The sequence below is a fragment of the Opisthocomus hoazin genome, chromosome 19 (genome assembly GCF_030867145.1).
Source record: "Opisthocomus hoazin isolate bOpiHoa1 chromosome 19, bOpiHoa1.hap1, whole genome shotgun sequence".
Lineage (NCBI taxonomy): Eukaryota > Metazoa > Chordata > Aves > Opisthocomiformes > Opisthocomidae > Opisthocomus > Opisthocomus hoazin.
In genome coordinates, this window is record NC_134432.1 from 4,368,937 (window position 1) to 4,390,761 (window position 21,825).

The following is a 21,825-nucleotide window of genomic DNA, read 5'->3' on the forward strand; positions in this document are numbered from 1 at the left end:
GCATGCAGTTTGAAGTTTCAAGTGGCAAGATAAGCAAGCAGCCCCATTCTCTGTGCCTCTGTGCGAACAGTGCCATGGGCAGATGAGGCTGAGCAAGAGCTTTCCATGATAGCCCCTTCTGCCTGCCAGCTATCTGCAGACGTTCGCACTTTCCGAGCAGGGCTGTGAAAGGAGCCTGGCAGGGACACCACCATTCCCAGCATGCGGTTTGAAGTTTCAAGTGGCAAGATAAGCAAGGAGCCCCATTCTCTGTGCCTCTATGCAAACAGTGCCATGGGCAGATGAGGCTGAGCAACAGCTTTCCAGGCTAGCCCCTTCTGCCTGCCAGCTATCTGCAGACGTTCGCACTTTCGTAGCAGGGCTGTGATAGGAGCCTGGCAGGGACACCACCATTACCTGCATGCGTTTGAAGTTTCAAGTGGCAAGATAAGCAAGCAGCCCCATTCTCTGTGCCTCTATGCGAACAGTGCCATGGGCAGATGAGGCTGAGTAACAGCTTTCCAGGCTAGCCCCTTCTGCCTGCCAGCTATCTGCAGACGTTCGCACTTTCGGAGCAGGGCTGCGAAAGGAGCCTGGCTGGGACACCAACTTTCCCAGGCAACGTTTGAAGTTTGAGGTGGCAAGACAAGCAAGGAGCCCCATTCTCTGTGCCTCTGTGCGAGCACTGCCATGGGCAGATGAGGCTGAGCAACAGATTTCCAGGCTAGCACCTTCTGGCTGCCAGCTATCTGCAGACGTTCGCACTTTCGGAGCAGGGCTGTGATAGGAGCCTGGCAGGGACACCACATTACCTGCATGCTGTTTGAAGGTTCAAGTGGCAAGGTAAGGAAGCAGCCCCATTCTCTGTGCCTCTATGCGAACAGTGCCATGGGCAGATGAGGCTCAGCAACAGCTTTCCAGGCTAGCCCCTTCTGCCTGCCAGCTATCTGCAGACGTTCGCACTTTCGGAGCAGAGCTGCGAAGAGAGCCTGGCTGGGACACCAACTTTCCCAGGCTGCGTTTGAAGTTTGAGGTGGCAAGACAAGCAAGGAGCCCCATTCTCTGTGCCTCTGTGCGAGCACTGCCATGGGCAGATGAGGCTGAGCAACAGATTTCCAGGCTAGCACCTTCTGGCTGCCAGCTATCTGCAGACGTTCGCACTTTCGGAGCAGGGCTGCGAAAGGAGCCTGGCTGGGAAACCAACTTTCCCAGGCAACGTTTGAAGTTTGAGGTGGCAAGACAAGCAAGGAGCCCCATTCTCTGTGCCTCTGTGCGAGCACTGCCATGGGCAGATGAGGCTGAGCAACAGATTTCCAGGCTAGCACCTTCTGGCTGCCAGCTATCTGCAGACGTTCGCACTTTCGGAGCAGGGCTGTGATAGGAGCCTGGCTGGGACACCACCATTACCTGCATGATGTTTGAAGGTTCAAGTGGCAAGGTAAGCAAGCAGCCCCATTCTCTGTGCCTCTATGCGAACAGTGCCATGGGCAGATGAGGCTCAGCAACAGCTTTCCAGGCTAGCCCCTTCTGCCTGCCAGCTATCTGCAGACGTTCGCACTTTCGGAGCAGGGCTGTGATAGGAGCCTGGCAGGGACACCACCATTACCTGCATGATGTTTGAAGTTTCAAGTGGCAAGATAAGCAAGCAGCCCCATTCTCTGTGCCTCTGTGCGAACAGTGCCATGGGCAGATGAGGCTGAGCAACAGCTTTCCAGGCTAGCCCCTTCTGCCTGCCAGCTATCTGCAGACGTTCGCACTTTCCGAGCAGGGCTGTGAAAGGAGCCTGGCAGGGACACCGCCATTCCCAGCATGCGGTTTGAAGTTTCAAGTGGCAAGATAAGCAAGGAGCCCCATTCTCTGTGCCTCTGTGCGAGCACTGCCATGGGCAGATGAGGCTGAGCAACAGCTTTCCAGGCTAGCCCCTTCTGCCTGCCAGCTATCTGCAGACGTTCGCACTTTCGGAGCAGGGCTGTGATAGGAGCCTGGCAGGGACACCACCATTCCCAGCATGCGTTTGAAGTTTCAAGTGGCAAGATAAGCAAGCAGCCCCATTCTCTGTGCCTCTATGCGAACAGTGCCATGGGCAGATGAGGCTGAGTAACAGCTTTCCAGGCTAGCCCCTTCTGCCTGCCAGCTATCTGCAGACGTTCGCACTTTCGGAGCAGGGCTGCGAAAGGAGCCTGGCTGGGACACCAACTTTCCCAGGCAACGTTTGAAGTTTGAGGTGGCAAGACAAGCAAGGAGCCCCATTCTCTGTGCCTCTGTGCGAGCACTGCCATGGGCAGATGAGGCTGAGCAACAGATTTCCAGGCTAGCACCTTCTGCCTGCCAGCTATCTGCAGACGTTCGCACTTTCGGAGCAGGGCTGTGATAGGAGCCTGGCAGGGACACCACCATTACCTGCATGCTGTTTGAAGGTTCAAGTGGCAAGGTAAGGAAGCAGCCCCATTCTCTGTGCCTCTATGCGAACAGTGCCATGGGCAGATGAGACTCAGCAACAGCTTTCCAGGCTAGCCCCTTCTGCCTGCCAGCTATCTGCAGACGTTTGCACTTTCGGAGCAGAGCTGCGAAGAGAGCCTGGCTGGGACACCAACTTTCCCAGGCTGCGTTTGAAGTTTGAGGTGGCAAGACAAGCAAGGAGCCCCATTCTCTGTGCCTCTGTGCGAGCACTGCCATGGGCAGATGAGGCTGAGCAACAGATTTCCAGGCTAGCACCTTCTGGCTGCCAGCTATCTGCAGACGTTCGCACTTTCGGAGCAGGGCTGCGAAAGGAGCCTGGCTGGGAAACCAACTTTCCCAGGCAACGTTTGAAGTTTGAGGTGGCAAGACAAGCAAGGAGCCCCATTCTCTGTGCCTCTGTGCGAGCACTGCCATGGGCAGATGAGGCTGAGCAACAGATTTCCAGGCTAGCACCTTCTGGCTGCCAGCTATCTGCAGACGTTCGCACTTTCGGAGCAGGGCTGTGATAGGAGCCTGGCAGGGACACCACCATTACCTGCATGCAGTTTGAAGTTTCAAGTGGCAAGTTAAGCAAGCAGCCCCATTCTCTGTGCCTCTGTGCAAACAGTGCCATGGGCAGATGAGGCTGAGCAACAGCTTTCCAGGCTAGCCCCTTCTGCCTGCCAGCTATCTGCAGACGTTCGCACTTTCGGAGCAGAGCTGCGAAAGGAGCCTGGCTGGGACACCAACTTTCCCAGGCTGTGTTTGAAGTTTGAGGTGGCAAGACAAGCAAGGAGCCCCATTCTCTGTGCCTCTGTGCGAGCACTGCCATGGGCAGATGAGTCTGAGCAACAGATTTCCAGGCTAGCCCCTTCTGGCTGCCAGCTATCTGCAGACGTTCGCACTTTCGGAGCAGGGCTGCGAAAGGAGCCTGGCTGGGAAACCAACTTTCCCAGGCAACGTTTGAAGTTTGAGGTGGCAAGACAATAAAGGAGCCCCATTCTCTGTGCCTCTGTGCGAGCACTGCCATGGGCAGATGAGGCTGAGCAGCAGATTTCCAGGCTAGCACCTTCTGGCTGCCAGCTATCTGCAGACGTTCGCACTTTCGGAGCAGGGCTGTGATAGGAGCCTGGCAGGGACACCACCATTACCTGCATGCGGTTTGAAGTTTCAAGTGGCAAGTTAAGCAAGCAGCCCCATTCTCTGTGCCTCTGTGCAAACAGTGCCATGGGCAGATGAGGCTGAGCAACAGCTTTCCAGGCTAGCCCCTTCTGCCTGCCAGCTATCTGCAGACGTTCGCACTTTTGGAGCAGGGCTGTGATAGGAGCCTGGCCGGGACACCACCATTCCCAGCATGCCGTTTGAAGTTTCAAGTGGCAAGATAAGCAAGCAGCCCCATTCTCTGTGCCTCTGTGCGAACAGTGCCATGGGCAGATGAGGCTGAGCAACAGCTTTACAGGCTAGCCCCTTCTGCCTGCCAGCTATCTGCAGACGTTCGCACTTTCCGAGCAGGGCTGTGAAAGGAGCCTGGCAGGGACACCACCATTCCCAGCATGCGGTTTGAAGTTTCAAGCGGCAAGATAAGCAAGGAGCCCCATTCTCTGTGCCTCTATGCAAACAGTGCCATGGGCAGATGAGGCTGAGCAACAGCTTTCCAGGCTAGCACCTTCTGCCTGCCAGCTATCTGCAGACGTTCGCACTTTCGGAGCAGGGCTGTGATAGGAGCCTGGCAGGGACACCACCATTCCCAGCATGCGTTTGAAGTTTCAAGTGGCAAGATAAGCAAGCAGCCCCATTCTCTGTGCCTCTATGCGAACAGTGCCATGGGCAGATGAGGCTGAGTAACAGCTTTCCAGGCTAGCCCCTTCTGCCTGCCAGCTATCTGCAGACGTTCGCACTTTCGGAGCAGGGCTGCGAAAGGAGCCTGGCTGGGACACCAACTTTCCCAGGCAACGTTTGAAGTTTGAGGTGGCAAGACAAGCAAGGAGCCCCATTCTCTGTGCCTCTGTGCGAGCACTGCCATGGGCAGATGAGGCTGAGCAACAGATTTCCAGGCTAGCACCTTCTGCCTGCCAGCTATCTGCAGACGTTCGCACTTTCGGAGCAGGGCTGTGATAGGAGCCTGGCAGGGACACCACCATTACCTGCATGCTGTTTGAAGGTTCAAGTGGCAAGGTAAGGAAGCAGCCCCATTCTCTGTGCCTCTATGCGAACAGTGCCATGGGCAGATGAGGCTCAGCAACAGCTTTCCAGGCTAGCCCCTTCTGCCTGCCAGCTATCTGCAGACGTTCGCACTTTCGGAGCAGAGCTGCGAAGAGAGCCTGGCTGGGACACCAACTTTCCCAGGCTGCGTTTGAAGTTTGAGGTGGCAAGACAAGCAAGGAGCCCCATTCTCTGTGCCTCTGTGCGAGCACTGCCATGGGCAGATGAGGCTGAGCAACAGCTTTCCAGGCTAGCCCCTTCTGCCTGCCAGCTATCTGCAGACGTTCGCACTTTCGGAGCAGGGCTGCGAAAGGAGCCTGGCTGGGAAACCAACTTTCCCAGGCTGCGTTTGAAGTTTGAGGTGGCAAGACAAGCAAGCAGCCCCAGTCTCTGTGCCTCTGTGCGAGCACTGCCATGGGCAGATGAGGCTGAGCAACAGATTTCCAGGCTAGCACCTTCTGGCTGCCAGCTATCTGCAGACGTTCGCACTTTCGGAGCAGGGCTGTGATAGGAGCCTGGCTGGGACACCACCATTACCTGCATGATGTTTGAAGGTTCAAGTGGCAAGGTAAGCAAGCAGCCCCATTCTCTGTGCCTCTATGCGAACAGTGCCATGGGCAGATGAGGCTCAGCAACAGCTTTCCAGGCTAGCCCCTTCTGCCTGCCAGCTATCTGCAGACGTTCGCACTTTCGGAGCAGGGCTGTGATAGGAGCCTGGCAGGGACACCACCATTACCTGCATGATGTTTGAAGGTTCAATTGGCAAGGTAAGCAAGCAGCCCAATTCTCTGTGCCTCTATGCGAACAGTGCCATGGGCAGATGAGGCTCAGCAACAGCTTTCCAGGCTAGCCCCTTCTGCCTGCCAGCTATCTGCAGACGTTCGCACTTTCCGAGCAGGGCTGTGAAAGGAGCCTGGCAGGGACACCACCATTCCCAGCATGCGGTTTGAAGTTTCAAGTGGCAAGATAAGCAAGGAGCCCCATTCTCTGTGCCTCTGTGCGAGCACTGCCATGGGCAGATGAGGCTGAGCAACAGATTTCCAGGCTAGCCCCTTCTGCCTGCCAGCTATCTGCAGACGTTCGCACTTTCGGAGCAGAGCTGCGAAAGGAGCCTGGCTGGACACCAAATTTCCCAGGCTGCGTTTGAAGTTTGAGGTGGCAAGACAAGCAAGGAGCCCCATTCTCTGTGCCTCTGTGCGAGCACTGCCATGGGCAGATGAGGCTGAGCAACAGATTTCCAGGCTAGCACCTTCTGGCTGCCAGCTATCTGCAGACATTCGCACTTTCGGAGCAGGGCTGCGAAAGGAGCCTGGCTGCGAAACCAACTTTCCCAGGCTGCGTTTGAAGTTTGAGGTGGCACGTCAAGCAAGGAGCCCCATTCTCTGTGCCTCTGTGCGAGCACTGCCATGGGCAGATGAGGCTGAGCAACAGCTTTCCAGGCTAGCCCCTTCTGCCTGCCAGCTATCTGCAGACGTTCGCACTTTCGGAGCAGGGCTGTGATAGGAGCCTGGCAGGGACACCACCATTACCTGCATGATGTTTGAAGGTTCAAGTGGCAAGGTAAGGAAGCAGCCCCATTCTCTGTGCCTCTATGCGAACAGTGCCATGGGCAGATGAGGCTGAGCAACAGCTTTCCAGGCTAGCCCCTTCTGCCTGCCAGCTATCTGCAGACGTTCGCACTTTCGGAGCAGAGCTGCGAAAGGAGCCTGGCTGGGACACCAACTTTCCCAGGCTGCGTTTGAAGTTTGAGGTGGCAAGACAAGCAAGGAGCCCCATTCTCTGTGCCTCTGTGCGAGCACTGCCATGGGCAGATGAGGCTGAGCAACAGATTTCCAGGCTAGCACCTTCTGGCTGCCAGCTATCTGCAGACGTTCGCACTTTCGGAGCAGGGCTGCGAAAGGAGCCTGGCTGGGAAACCAACTTTCCCAGGCAACGTTTGAAGTTTGAGGTGGCAAGACAAGCAAGGAGCCCCATTCTCTGTGCCTCTGTGTGAGCACTGCCATGGGCAGATGAGGCTGAGCAACAGATTTCCAGGCTAGCACCTTCTGGCTGCCAGCTATCTGCAGACGTTCGCACTTTCGGAGCAGGGCTGTGATAGGAGCCTGGCAGGGACACCACCATTACCTGCATGCGGTTTGAAGTTTCAAGTGGCAAGTTAAGCAAGCAGCCCCATTCTCTGTGCCTCTGTGCAAACAGTGCCATGGGCAGATGAGGCTGAGCAACAGCTTTCCAGGCTAGCCCCTTCTGCCTGCCAGCTATCTGCAGACGTTCGCACTTTCGGAGCAGAGCTGCGAAAGGAGCCTGGCTGGGACACCAACTTTCCCAGGCTGCGTTTGAAGTTTGAGGTGGCAAGACAAGCAAGGAGCCCCATTCTCTGTGCCTCTGTGCGAGCACTGCCATGGGCAGATGAGGCTGAGCAACAGCTTTCCAGGCTAGCCCCTTCTGCCTGCCAGCTATCTGCAGACGTTCGCACTTTCGGAGCAGGGCTGCGAAAGGAGCCTGGCAGGGACACCACCATTACCTGCATGATGTTTGAAGGTTCAAGTGGCAAGGTAAGCAAGCAGCCCCATTCTCTGTGCCTCTATGCGAACAGTGCCATGGGCAGATGAGGCTGAGCAACAGCTTTCCAGGCTAGCCCCTTCTGCCTGCCAGCTATCTGCAGACGTTCGCACTTTCGGAGCAGAGCTGCGAAAGGAGCCTGGCTGGGACACCAACTTTCCCAGGCTGCGTTTGAAGTTTGAGGTGGAAAGACTAGCAAGGAGCCCCATTCTCTGTGCCTCTGTGCGAGCACTGCCATGGGCAGATGAGTCTGAGCAACAGCTTTCCAGGCTAGCCCCTTCTGGCTGCCAGCTATCTGCAGACGTTCGCACTTTCGGAGCAGAGCTGCGAAAGGAGCCTGGCTGGGACACCAACTTTCCCAGGCTGCGTTTGAAGTTTGAGGTGGCAAGACAAGCAAGGAGCCCCATTCTCTGTGCCTCTGTGCGAGCACTGCCATGGGCAGATGAGGCTGAGCAACAGATTTCCAGGCTAGCACCTTCTGGCTGCCAGCTATCTGCAGACGTTCGCACTTTCGGAGCAGGGCTGCGAAAGGAACCTGGCTGGGAAACCAACTTTCCCAGGCAACCTTTGAAGTTTCAAGTGGCAAGACAAGCAAGGAGCCCCATTCTCTGTGCCTCTGTGCGAGCACTGCCATGGGCAGATGAGGCTGAGCAACAGCTTTCCAGGCTAGCCCCTTCTGGCTGCCAGCTATCTGCAGACGTTCGCACTTTCGGAGCAGGGCTGTGATAGGAGCCTGGCAGGGACACCACCATTCCCAGCATGCAGTTTGAAGTTTCAAGTGGCAAGATAAGCAAGCAGCCCCATTCTCTGTGCCTCTGTGCGAACAGTGCCATGGGCAGATGAGGCTGAGCAACAGCTTTCCATGATAGCCCCTTCTGCCTGCCAGCTATCTGCAGACGTTCGCACTTTCCGAGCAGGGCTGTGAAAGGAGCCTGGCAGGGACACCACCATTCCCAGCATGCGGTTTGAAGTTTCAAGTGGCAAGATAAGCAAGGAGCCCCATTCTCTGTGCCTCTATGCAAACAGTGCCATGGGCAGATGAGGCTGAGCAACAGCTTTCCAGGCTAGCCCCTTCTGCCTGCCAGCTATCTGCAGACGTTCGCACTTTCGTAGCAGGGCTGTGATAGGAGCCTGGCAGGGACACCACCATTACCTGCATGCGTTTGAAGTTTCAAGTGGCAAGATAAGCAAGCAGCCCCATTCTCTGTGCCTCTATGCGAACAGTGCCATGGGCAGATGAGGCTGAGTAACAGCTTTCCAGGCTAGCCCCTTCTGCCTGCCAGCTATCTGCAGACGTTCGCACTTTCGGAGCAGGGCTGCGAAAGGAGCCTGGCTGGGAAACCAACTTTCCCAGGCAACGTTTGAAGTTTGAGGTGGCAAGACAAGCAAGGAGCCCCATTCTCTGTGCCTCTGTGCGAGCACTGCCATGGGCAGATGAGGCTGAGCAACAGATTTCCAGGCTAGCACCTTCTGGCTGCCAGCTATCTGCAGACGTTCGCACTTTCGGAGCAGGGCTGCGAAAGGAGCCTGGCTGGGAAACCAACTTTCCCAGGCAACGTTTGAAGTTTGAGGTGGCAAGACAAGCAAGGAGCCCCATTCTCTGTGCCTCTGTGCGAGCACTGCCATGGGCAGATGAGGCTGAGCAACAGATTTCCAGGCTAGCACCTTCTGGCTGCCAGCTATCTGCAGACGTTCGCACTTTCGGAGCAGGGCTGTGATAGGAGCCTGGCTGGGACACCACCATTACCTGCATGATGTTTGAAGGTTCAAGTGGCAAGGTAAGCAAGCAGCCCCATTCTCTGTGCCTCTATGCGAACAGTGCCATGGGCAGATGAGGCTCAGCAACAGCTTTCCAGGCTAGCCCCTTCTGCCTGCCAGCTATCTGCAGACGTTCGCACTTTCGGAGCAGGGCTGTGATAGGAGCCTGGCAGGGACACCACCATTACCTGCATGATGTTTGAAGGTTCAAGTGGCAAGGTAAGCAAGCAGCCCCATTCTCTGTGCCTCTATGCGAACAGTGCCATGGGCAGATGAGGCTCAGCAACAGCTTTCCAGGCTAGCCCCTTCTGCCTGCCAGCTATCTGCAGACGTTCGCACTTTCGGAGCAGGGCTGTGATAGGAGCCTGGCAGGGACACCACCATTACCTGCATGCGGTTTGAAGTTTCAAGTGGCAAGTTAAGCAAGCAGCCCCATTCTCTGTGCCTCTGTGCAAACAGTGCCATGGGCAGATGAGGCTGAGCAACAGCTTTCCAGGCTAGCCCCTTCTGCCTGCCAGCTATCTGCAGACGTTCGCACTTTCGGAGCAGAGCTGCGAAAGGAGCCTGGCTGGGACACCAACTTTCCCAGGCTGCGTTTGAAGTTTGAGGTGGCAAGACAAGCAAGGAGCCCCATTCTCTGTGCCTCTGTGCGAGCACTGCCATGGGCAGATGAGGCTGAGCAACAGCTTTCCAGGCTAGCCCCTTCTGCCTGCCAGCTATCTGCAGACGTTCGCACTTTCGGAGCAGGGCTGCGAAAGGAGCCTGGCAGGGACACCACCATTACCTGCATGATGTTTGAAGGTTCAAGTGGCAAGGTAAGCAAGCAGCCCCATTCTCTGTGCCTCTATGCGAACAGTGCCATGGGCAGATGAGGCTGAGCAACAGCTTTCCAGGCTAGCCCCTTCTGCCTGCCAGCTATCTGCAGACGTTCGCACTTTCGGAGCAGAGCTGCGAAAGGAGCCTGGCTGGGACACCAACTTTCCCAGGCTGCGTTTGAAGTTTGAGGTGGCAAGACAAGCAAGGAGCCCCATTCTCTGTGCCTCTGTGCGAGCACTGCCATGGGCAGATGAGTCTGAGCAACAGCTTTCCAGGCTAGCCCCTTCTGCCTGCCAGCTATCTGCAGACGTTCGCACTTTCGGAGCAGAGCTGCGAAAGGAGCCTGGCTGGGACACCAACTTTCCCAGGCTGCGTTTGAAGTTTGAGGTGGCAAGACAAGCAAGGAGCCCCATTCTCTGTGCCTCTGTGCGAGCACTGCCATGGGCAGATGAGGCTGAGCAACAGATTTCCAGGCTAGCACCTTCTGGCTGCCAGCTATCTGCAGACGTTCGCACTTTCGGAGCAGGGCTGCGAAAGGAACCTGGCTGGGAAACCAACTTTCCCAGGCAACCTTTGAAGTTTCAAGTGGCAAGACAAGCAAGGAGCCCCATTCTCTGTGCCTCTGTGCGAGCACTGCCATGGGCAGATGAGGCTGAGCAACAGCTTTCCAGGCTAGCCCCTTCTGGCTGCCAGCTATCTGCAGACGTTCGCACTTTCGGAGCAGGGCTGTGATAGGAGCCTGGCAGGGACACCACCATTCCCAGCATGCAGTTTGAAGTTTCAAGTGGCAAGATAAGCAAGCAGCCCCATTCTCTGTGCCTCTGTGCGAACAGTGCCATGGGCAGATGAGGCTGAGCAACAGATTTCCATGATAGCCCCTTCTGCCTGCCAGCTATCTGCAGACGTTCGCACTTTCCGAGCAGGGCTGTGAAAGGAGCCTGGCAGGGACACCACCATTCCCAGCATGCGGTTTGAAGTTTCAAGTGGCAAGATAAGCAAGGAGCCCCATTCTCTGTGCCTCTATGCAAACAGTGCCATGGGCAGATGAGGCTGAGCAACAGCTTTCCAGGCTAGCCCCTTCTGCCTGCCAGCTATCTGCAGACGTTCGCACTTTCGTAGCAGGGCTGTGATAGGAGCCTGGCAGGGACACCACCATTACCTGTATGCGTTTGAAGTTTCAAGTGGCAAGATAAGCAAGCAGCCCCATTCTCTGTGCCTCTATGCGAACAGTGCCATGGGCAGATGAGGCTGAGTAACAGCTTTCCAGGCTAGCCCCTTCTGCCTGCCAGCTATCTGCAGACGTTCGCACTTTCGGAGCAGGGCTGCGAAAGGAGCCTGGCTGGGACACCAACTTTCCCAGGCAACGTTTGAAGTTTGAGGTGGCAAGACAAGCAAGGAGCCCCATTCTCTGTGCCTCTGTGCGAGCACTGCCATGGGCAGATGAGGCTGAGCAACAGATTTCCAGGCTAGCACCTTCTGGCTGCCAGCTATCTGCAGACGTTCGCACTTTCGGAGCAGGGCTGTGATAGGAGCCTGGCAGGGACACCACCATGACCTGCATGCGATTTCAAGTTTCAAGTGACAAGTTAAGCAAGCAGCCCCATTCTCTGTGCCTCTATGCGAACAGTGCCATGGGCAGATGAGGCTGAGCAACAGCTTTCCAGGCTAGCCCCTTCTGCCTGCCAGCTATCTGCAGACGTTCGCACTTTCGGAGCAGAGCTGCGAAAGGAGCCTGGCTGGACACCAAATTTCCCAGGCTGCGTTTGAAGTTTGAGGTGGCAAGACAAGCAAGGAGCCCCATTCTCTGTGCCTCTGTGCGAGCACTGCCATGGGCAGATGAGGCTGAGCAACAGATTTCCAGGCTAGCACCTTCTGGCTGCCAGCTATCTGCAGACGTTCGCACTTTCGGAGCAGGGCTGCGAAAGAAGCCTGGCTGCGAAACCAACTTTCCCAGGCTGCGTTTGAAGTTTGAGGTGGCACGTCAAGCAAGGAGCCCCATTCTCTGTGCCTCTGTGCGAGCACTGCCATGGGCAGATGAGGCTGAGCAACAGCTTTCCAGGCTAGCCCCTTCTGCCTGCCAGCTATCTGCAGACGTTCGCACTTTTGGAGCAGGGCTGTGATAGGAGCCTGGCAGGGACACCACCATTACCTGCATGCTGTTTGAAGGTTCAAGTGGCAAGGTAAGGAAGCAGCCCCATTCTCTGTGCCTCTATGCGAACAGTGCCATGGGCAGATGAGGCTCAGCAACAGCTTTCCAGGCTAGCCCCTTCTGCCTGCCAGCTATCTGCAGACGTTCGCACTTGCGGAGCAGAGCTGCGAAAGGAGCCTGGCTGGGACACCAACTTTCCCAGGCTGCGTTTGAAGTTTGAGGTGGCAAGACAAGCAAGGAGCCCCATTCTCTGTGCCTCTGTGCGAGCACTGCCATGGGCAGATGAGGCTGAGCAACAGATTTCCAGGCTAGCACCTTCTGGCTGCCAGCTATCTGCAGACGTTCGCACTTTCGGAGCAGGGCTGCGAAAGGAGCCTGGCTGGGAAACCAACTTTCCCAGGCAACGTTTGAAGTTTGAGGTGGCAAGACAAGCAAGGAGCCCCATTCTCTGTGCCTCTGTGCGAGCACTGCCATGGGCAGATGAGGCTGAGCAACAGATTTCCAGGCTAGCACCTTCTGGCTGCCAGCTATCTGCAGACGTTCGCACTTTCGGAGCAGGGCTGTGATAGGAGCCTGGCAGGGACACCACCATTACCTGCATGCGGTTTGAAGTTTCAAGTGGCAAGTTAAGCAAGCAGCCCCATTCTCTGTGCCTCTGTGCGAGCACTGCCATGGGCAGATGAGGCTGAGCAACAGCTTTCCAGGCTAGCCCCTTCTGGCTGCCAGCTATCTGCAGACGTTCGCACTTTCGGAGCAGAGCTGCGAAAGGAGCCTGGCTGGGACACCAACTTTCCCAGGCTGCGTTTGAAGTTTGAGGTGGCAAGACAAGCAAGGAGCCCCATTCTCTGTGCCTCTGTGCGAGCACTGCCATGGGCAGATGAGGCTGAGCAACAGCTTTCCAGGCTAGCACCTTCTGGCTGCCAGCTATCTGCAGACGTTCGCACTTTCGGAGCAGGGCTGCGAAAGGAGCCTGGCAGGGACACCACCATTACCTGCATGATGTTTGAAGGTTCAAGTGGCAAGGTAAGCAAGCAGCCCCATTCTCTGTGCCTCTATGCGAACAGTGCCATGGGCAGATGAGGCTGAGCAACAGCTTTCCAGGCTAGCCCCTTCTGCCTGCCAGCTATCTGCAGACGTTCGCACTTTCGGAGCAGAGCTGCGAAAGGAGCCTGGCTGGGACACCAACTTTCCCAGGCTGCGTTTGAAGTTTGAGGTGGCAAGACAAGCAAGGAGCCCCATTCTCTGTGCCTCTGTGCGAGCACTGCCATGGGCAGATGAGTCTGAGCAACAGATTTCCAGGCTAGCCCCTTCTGGCTGCCAGCTATCTGCAGACGTTCGCACTTTCGGAGCAGGGCTGCGAAAGGAGCCTGGCTGGGAAACCAACTTTCCCAGGCAACTTTTGAAGTTTGAGGTGGCAAGACAAGAAAGGAGCCCCATTCTCTGTGCCTCTGTGCGAGCACTGCCATGGGCAGATGAGGCTGAGCAGCAGATTTCCAGGCTAGCACCTTCTGCCTGCCAGCTATCTGCAGACGTTCTCACTTTCGGAGCAGGGCTGCGAAAGGAGCCTGGCTGGGAAACCAACTTTCCCAGGCAACGTTTGAAGTTTGAGGTGGCAAGACAAGAAAGGAGCCCCATTCTCTGTGCCTCTGTGCGAGCACTGCCATGGGCAGATGAGGCTGAGCAACAGCTTTCCAGGCTAGCCCCTTCTGGCTGCCAGCTATCTGCAGACGTTCGCACTTTCGGAGCAGGGCTGTGATAGGAGCCTGGCAGGGACACCACCATTCCCAGCATGCGGTTTGAAGTTTCAAGTAGCAAGATAAGCAAGCAGCCCCATTCTCTGTGCCTCTGTGCGAACAGTGCCATGGGCAGATGAGGCTGAGCAACAGCTTTACAGGCTAGCCCCTTCTGCCTGCCAGCTATCTGCAGACGTTCGCACTTTCCGAGCAGGGCTGTGAAAGGAGCCTGGCAGGGACACCACCATTCCCAGCATGCGTTTGAAGTTTCAAGTGGCAAGATAAGCAAGGAGCCCCATTCTCTGTGCCTCTATGCAAACAGTGCCATGGGCAGATGAGGCTGAGCAACAGCTTTCCAGGCTAGCCCCTTCTGCCTGCCAGCTATCTGCAGACGTTCGCACTTTCGTAGCAGGGCTGTGATAGGAGCCTGGCAGGGACACCACCATTCCCAGCATGCGTTTGAAGTTTCAAGTGGCAAGATAAGCAAGCAGCCCCATTCTCTGTGCCTCTGTGCGAACAGTGCCATGGGCAGATGAGGCTGAGCAACAGCTTTCCAGGCTAGCCCCTTCTGCCTGCCAGCTATCTGCAGACGTTCGCACTTTCGGAGCAGAGCTGCGAAAGGAGCCTGGCTGGGACACCAACTTTCCCAGCATGCGTTTGAAGTTTGAGGTGGCAAGACAAGCAAGGAGCCCCATTCTCTGTGCCTCTGTGCGAGCACTGCCATGGGCAGATGAGGCTGAGCAACAGATTTCCAGGCTAGCCCCTTCTGCCTGCCAGCTATCTGCAGACGTTCGCACTTTCGGAGCAGTGCTGTGATAGGAGCCTGGCAGGGACACCACCATTCCCAGCATGCGTTTGAAGTTTCAAGTGGCAAGTTAAGCAAGCAGCCCCATTCTCTGTGCCTCTATGCGAACAGTGCCATGGGCAGATGAGGCTGAGCAACAGCATTCCAGGCTAGCCCCTTCTGGCTGCCAGCTATCTGCAGACGTTCGCACTTTCGGAGCAGAGCTGCGAAAGGAGCCTGGCTGGGACACCAACTTTCCCAGCATGCGTTTGAAGTTTGAGGTGGCAAGACAAGCAAGGAGCCCCATTCTCTGTGCCTCTGTGCGAGCACTGCCATGGGCAGATGAGGCTGAGCAACAGCTTTCCAGGCTAGCACCTTCTGGCTGCCAGCTATCTGCAGACGTTCGCACTTTCGGAGCAGGGCTGTGAAAGGAGCCTGGCAGGGACACCACCATTACCTGCATGCTGTTTGAAGTTTCAAGTGGCAAGGTAAGCAAGCAGCCCCATTCTCTGTGCCTCTATGCGAACAGAGCCATGGGCACATGAGACTGAGCAACAGCTTTCCAGGCTAGCCCCTTCTGCCTGTCAGCTATCTGCAGACGTTCGCACTTTCGGAGCAGGGCTGCGAAAGGAGCCTGGCTGGGAAACCAACTTTCCCAGGCTACGTTTGTAGTTTGAGGTGGAAAGACAAGCAAGGAGCCCCATTCTCTGTGCCTCTGTGCGAGCACTGCCATGGGCAGATGAGGCTGAGCAACAGCTTTCCAGGCTAGCCCCTTCTGCCTGCCAGCTATCTGCAGACGTTCGCACTTTCGGAGCAGGGCTGTGATAGGAGCCTGGCAGGGACACCACCATTCCCAGTATGCGTTTGAAGTTTCAAGTGGCAAGATAAGAAGTAGCCCCATTCTCTGTGCCTCTGTGCGAACAGTGCCATGGGCAGATGAGGCTGAGCAACAGCTTTCCAGGCTAGCCCCTTCTGCCTGCCAGCTATCTGCAGACGTTCGCACTTTCGGAGCAGGGCTGCGAAAGGAGCCTGGCTGGGACACTAACTTTCCCAGGCTGCGTTTGAAGTTTGAGGTGGAAAGACAAGCAAGGAGCCCCATTCTCTGTGCCTCTGTGCGAGCACTGCCATGGGCAGATGAGGCTGAGCAACAGATTTCCAGGCTAGCCCCTTCTGCCTGCCAGCTATCTGCAGACGTTCGCACTTTCGGAGCAGGGCTGCGAAAGGAGCCTGGCTGGGACACCAACTTTCCCAGGAAACGTTTGAAGTTTGAGGTGGCAAGACAAGCAAGGAGCCCCATTCTCTGTGCCTCTGTGCGAGCACTGCCATGGGCAGATGAGGCTGAGCAACAGCTTTCCAGGCTAGCCCCTTCTGCCTGCCAGCTATCTGCAGACGTTCACATTTCAAGAGCAGGGCTGCGAAACGAGCCTAGCAGGTACACCATTTTTCCCAGGCTGCGTTTGAAGTTTGGGGTGGCAAGACAAGCAAGGAGCCCCATTCTCTGTGCCTCTGTGCGAGCACTGCCATGGGCAGATGAGGCTGAGCAACAGCTTTCCAGGCTAGCACCTTCTGGCTGCCAGCTATCTGCAGACGTTCGCACTTTCGGAGCAGGGCTGTGAAAGGAGCCTGGCAGGGACACCACCATTACCTGCATGCTGTTTGAAGTTTCAAGTGGCAAGGTAAGCAAGCAGCCCCATTCTCTGTGCCTCTATGCGAACAGAGCCATGGGCACAAGAGACTGAGCAACAGCTTTCCAGGCTAGCCCCTTCTGCCTGCCAGCTATCTGCAGACGTTCGCACTTTCGGAGCAGGGCTGCGAAAGGAGCCTGGCTGGGAAACCAACTTTCCCAGGCTACGTTTGTAGTTTGAGGTGGCAAGACAAGCAAGGAGCCCCATTCTCTGTGCCTCTGTGCGAGCACTGCCATGGGCAGATGAGGCTGAGCAACAGCTTTCCAGGCTAGCCCCTTCTGCCTGCCAGCTATCTGCAGACGTTCGCACTTTCAGAGCAGGGCTGTGATAGGAGCCTGGCAGGGACACCACCATTCCCAGTATGCGTTTGAAGTTTCAAGTGGCACGATAAGCAAGTAGCCCCATTCTCTGTGCCTCTGTGCGAACAGTGCCATGGGCAGATGAGGCTCAGCAACAGCTTTCCAGGCTAGCCCCTTCTGCCTGCCAGCTATCTGCAGACGTTCGCACTTTCGGAGCAGGGCTGCGAAAGGAGCCTGGCTGGGACACTAACTTTCCCAGGCTGCGTTTGAAGTTTGAGGTGGAAAGACAAGCAAGGAGCCCCATTCTCTGTGCCTCTGTGCGAGCACTGCCATGGGCAGATGAGGCTGAGCAACAGATTTCCAGGCTAGCCCCTTCTGCCTGCCAGCTATCTGCAGACGTTCGCACTTTCGGAGCAGGGCTGCGAAAGGAGCCTGGCTGGGACACCAACTTTCCCAGGCAACGTTTGAAGTTTGAGGTGGCAAGACAAGCAAGCAGCCCCATTCTCTGTGCCTCTGTGCGAGCACTGCCATGGGCAGATGAGGCTGAGCAACAGCTTTCCAGGCTAGCCCCTTCTGGCTGCCAGCTATCTGCAGACGTTCGCACTTTCGGAGCAGAGCTGCGAAAGGAGCCTGGCTGGGACACCAACTTTCCCAGGCTGCGTTTGAAGTTTGAGGTGGCAAGACAAGCAAGGAGCCCCATTCTCTGTGCCTCTGTGCGAGCACTGCCATGGGCAGATGAGGCTGAGCAACAGCTTTCCAGGCTAGCCCCTTCTGCCTGCCAGCTATCTGCAGACGTTCGCACTTTCGGAGCAGGGCTGCGAAAGGAGCCTGGCAGGGACACCACCATTACCTGCATGATGTTTGAAGGTTCAAGTGGCAAGGTAAGCAAGCAGCCCCATTCTCTGTGCCTCTATGCGAACAGTGCCATGGGCAGATGAGGCTGAGCAACAGCTTTCCAGGCTAGCCCCTTCTGCCTGCCAGCTATCTGCAGACGTTCGCACTTTCGGAGCAGAGCTGCGAAAGGAGCCTGGCTGGGACACCAACTTTCCCAGGCTGCGTTTGAAGTTTGAGGTGGCAAGACAAGCAAGGAGCCCCATTCTCTGTGCCTCTGTGCGAGCACTGCCATGGGCAGATGAGTCTGAGCAACAGATTTCCAGGCTAGCCCCTTCTGGCTGCCAGCTATCTGCAGACGTTCGCACTTTCGGAGCAGGGCTGCGAAAGGAGCCTGGCTGGGAAACCAACTTTCCCAGGCAACTTTTGAAGTTTGAGGTGGCAAGACAAGAAAGGAGCCCCATTCTCTGTGCCTCTGTGCGAGCACTGCCATGGACAGATGAGGCTGAGCAGCAGATTTCCAGGCTAGCACCTTCTGCCTGCCAGCTATCTGCAGACGTTCGCACTTTCGGAGCAGGGCTGCGAAAGGAGCCTGGCTGGGAAACCAACTTTCCCAGGCAACGTTTGAAGTTTGAGGTGGCAAGACAAGAAAGGAGCCCCATTCTCTGTGCCTCTGTGCGAGCACTGCCATGGGCAGATGAGGCTGAGCAACAGCTTTCCAGGCTAGCCCCTTCTGCCTGCCAGCTATCTGCAGACGTTCGCACTTTCGGAGCAGGGCTGTGATAGGAGCCTGGCAGGGACACCACCATTCCCAGCATGCGGTTTGAAGTTTCAAGTAGCAAGATAAGCAAGCAGCCCCATTCTCTGTGCCTCTGTGCGAACAGTGCCATGGGCAGATGAGGCTGAGCAACAGCTTTACAGGCTAGCCCCTTCTGCCTGCCAGCTATCTGCAGACGTTCGCACTTTCCGAGCAGGGCTGTGAAAGGAGCCTGGCAGGGACACCACCATTCCCAGCATGCGGTTTGAAGTTTCAAGTGGCAAGATAAGCAAGGAGCCCCATTCTCTGTGCCTCTATGCAAACAGTGCCATGGGCAGATGAGGCTGAGCAACAGCTTTCCAGGCTAGCCCCTTCTGCCTGCCAGCTATCTGCAGACGTTCGCACTTTCGTAGCAGGGCTGTGATAGGAGCCTGGCAGGGACACCACCATTCCCAGCATGCGTTTGAAGTTTCAAGTGGCAAGATAAGCAAGCAGCCCCATTCTCTGTGCCTCTATGCGAACAGTGCCATGGGCAGATGAGGCTGAGCAACAGCTTTCCAGGCTAGCCCCTTCTGCCTGCCAGCTATCTGCAGACGTTCGCACTTTCGGAGCAGAGCTGCGAAAGGAGCCTGGCTGGGACACCAACTTTCCCAGCATGCGTTTGAAGTTTGAGGTGGCAAGACAAGCAAGGAGCCCCATTCTCTGTGCCTCTGTGCGAGCACTGCCATGGGCAGATGAGGCTGAGCAACAGATTTCCAGGCTAGCCCCTTCTGCCTGCCAGCTATCTGCAGACGTTCGCACTTTCGGAGCAGTGCTGTGATAGGAGCCTGGCAGGGACACCACCATTCCCAGCATGCGTTTGAAGTTTCAAGTGGCAAGTTAAGCAAGCAGCCCCATTCTCTGTGCCTCTATGCGAACAGTGCCATGGGCAGATGAGGCTGAGCAACAGCATTCCAGGCTAGCCCCTTCTGGCTGCCAGCTATCTGCAGACGTTCGCACTTTCGGAGCAGGGCTGTGAAAGGAGCCTGGCAGGGACACCACCATTACCTGCATGCTGTTTGAAGTTTCAAGTGGCAAGGTAAGCAAGCAGCCCCATTCTCTGTGCCTCTATGCGAACAGAGCCATGGGCACATGAGACTGAGCAACAGCTTTCCAGGCTAGCCCCTTCTGCCTGTCAGCTATCTGCAGACGTTCGCACTTTCGGAGCAGGGCTGCGAAAGGAGCCTGGCTGGGAAACCAACTTTCCCAGGCTACGTTTGTAGTTTGAGGTGGAAAGACAAGCAAGGAGCCCCATTCTCTGTGCCTCTGTGCGAGCACTGCCATGGGCAGATGAGGCTGAGCAACAGCTTTCCAGGCTAGCCCCTTCTGCCTGCCAGCTATCTGCAGACGTTCGCACTTTCCGAGCAGGGCTGTGATAGGAGCCTGGCAGGGACACCACCATTCCCAGTATGCGTTTGAAGTTTCAAGTGGCAAGATAAGAAGTAGCCCCATTCTCTGTGCCTCTGTGCGAACAGTGCCATGGGCAGATGAGGCTGAGCAACAGCTTTCCAGGCTAGCCCCTTCTGCCTGCCAGCTATCTGCAGACGTTCGCACTTTCGGAGCAGGGCTGCGAAAGGAGCCTGGCTGGGACACTAACTTTCCCAGGCTGCGTTTGAAGTTTGAGGTGGCAAGACAAGCAAGGAGCCCCATTCTCTGTGCCTCTGTGCGAGCACTGCCATGGGCAGATGAGGCTGAGCAACAGATTTCCAGGCTAGCCCCTTCTGCCTGCCAGCTATCTGCAGACGTTCGCACTTTCGGAGCAGGGCTGCGAAAGGAGCCTGGCTGGGACACCAACTTTCCCAGGCAACGTTTGAAGTTTGAGGTGGCAAGACAAGCAAGCAGCCCCATTCTCTGTGCCTCTGTGCGAGCACTGCCATGGGCAGATGAGGCTGAGCAACAGCTTTCCAGGCTAGCCCCTTCTGCCTGCCAGCTATCTGCAGACGTTCACATTTCAAGAGCAGGGCTGCGAAACGAGCCTAGCAGGTACACCATTTTTCCCAGGCTGCGTTTGAAGTTTGGGGTGGCAAGACAAGCAAGGAGCCCCATTCTCTGTGCCTCTGTGCGAGCACTGCCATGGGCAGATGAGGCTGAGCAACAGCTTTCCAGGCTAGCACCTTCTGGCTGCCAGCTATCTGCAGACGTTCGCACTTTCGGAGCAGGTCTGTGAAAGGAGCCTGGCAGGGACACCACCATTACCTGCATGCTGTTTGAAGTTTCAAGTGGCAAGGTAAGCAAGCAGCCCCATTCTCTGTGCCTCTATGCGAACAGAGCCATGGGCACAAGAGACTGAGCAACAGCTTTCCAGGCTAGCCCCTTCTGCCTGCCAGCTATCTGCAGACGTTCGCACTTTCGGAGCAGGGCTGCGAAAGGAGCCTGGCTGGGAAACCAACTTTCCCAGGCTACGTTTGTAGTTTGAGGTGGCAAGACAAGCAAGGAGCCCCATTCTCTGTGCCTCTGTGCGAGCACTGCCATGGGCAGATGAGGCTGAGCAACAGCTTTCCAGGCTAGCCCCTTCTGCCTGCCAGCTATCTGCAGACGTTCGCACTTTCAGAGCAGGGCTGTGATAGGAGCCTGGCAGGGACACCACCATTCCCAGTATGCGTTTGAAGTTTCAAGTGGCACGATAAGCAAGTAGCCCCATTCTCTGTGCCTCTGTGCGAACAGTGCCATGGGCAGATGAGGCTCAGCAACAGCTTTCCAGGCTAGCCCCTTCTGCCTGCCAGCTATCTGCAGACGTTCGCACTTTCGGAGCAGGGCTGCGAAAGGAGCCTGGCTGGGACACTAACTTTCCCAGGCTGCGTTTGAAGTTTGAGGTGGAAAGACAAGCAAGGAGCCCCATTCTCTGTGCCTCTGTGCGAGCACTGCCATGGGCAGATGAGGCTGAGCAACAGATTTCCAGGCTAGCCCCTTCTGCCTGCCAGCTATCTGCAGACGTTCGCACTTTCGGAGCAGGGCTGCGAAAGGAGCCTGGCTGGGACACCAACTTTCCCAGGCAACGTTTGAAGTTTGAGGTGGCAAGACAAGCAAGCAGCCCCATTCTCTGTGCCTCTGTGCGAGCACTGCCATGGGCAGATGAGGCTGAGCAACAGCTTTCCAGGCTAGCCCCTTCTGCCTGCCAGCTATCTGCAGACGTTCACATTTCAAGAGCAGGGCTGCGAAACGAGCCTAGCAGGTACACCATTTTTCCCAGGCTGCGTTTGAAGTTTGGGGTGGCAAGACAAGCAAGGAGCCCCATTCTCTGTGCCTCTGTGCGAGCACTGCCATGGGCAGATGAGGCTGAGCAACAGCTTTCCAGGCTAGCACCTTCTGGCTGCCAGCTATCTGCAGACGTTCGCACTTTCGGAGCAGGGCTGTGAAAGGAGCCTGGCAGGGACACCACCATTACCTGCATGCTGTTTGAAGTTTCAAGTGGCAAGGTAAGCAAGCAGCCCCATTCTCTGTGCCTCTATGCGAACAGAGCCATGGGCACAAGAGACTGAGCAACAGCTTTCCAGGCTAGCCCCTTCTGCCTGCCAGCTATCTGCAGACGTTCGCACTTTCGGAGCAGGGCTGCGAAAGGAGCCTGGCAGGGACACCACCATTCCCAGCATGCGTTTGAAGTTTCAAGTGGCAAGATAAGCAAGCAGCCCCATTCTCTGTGCCTCTGTGCGAACAGTGCCATGGGCAGATGAGGCTGAGCAACAGCTTTCCAGGCTAGCCCCTTTTGCCTGCCAGCTATCTGCAGACGTTCGCACTTTCGGAGCAGGGCTGCGAAAGGAGCCTGGCTGGGAAACCAACATTCCCAGGCTACGTTTG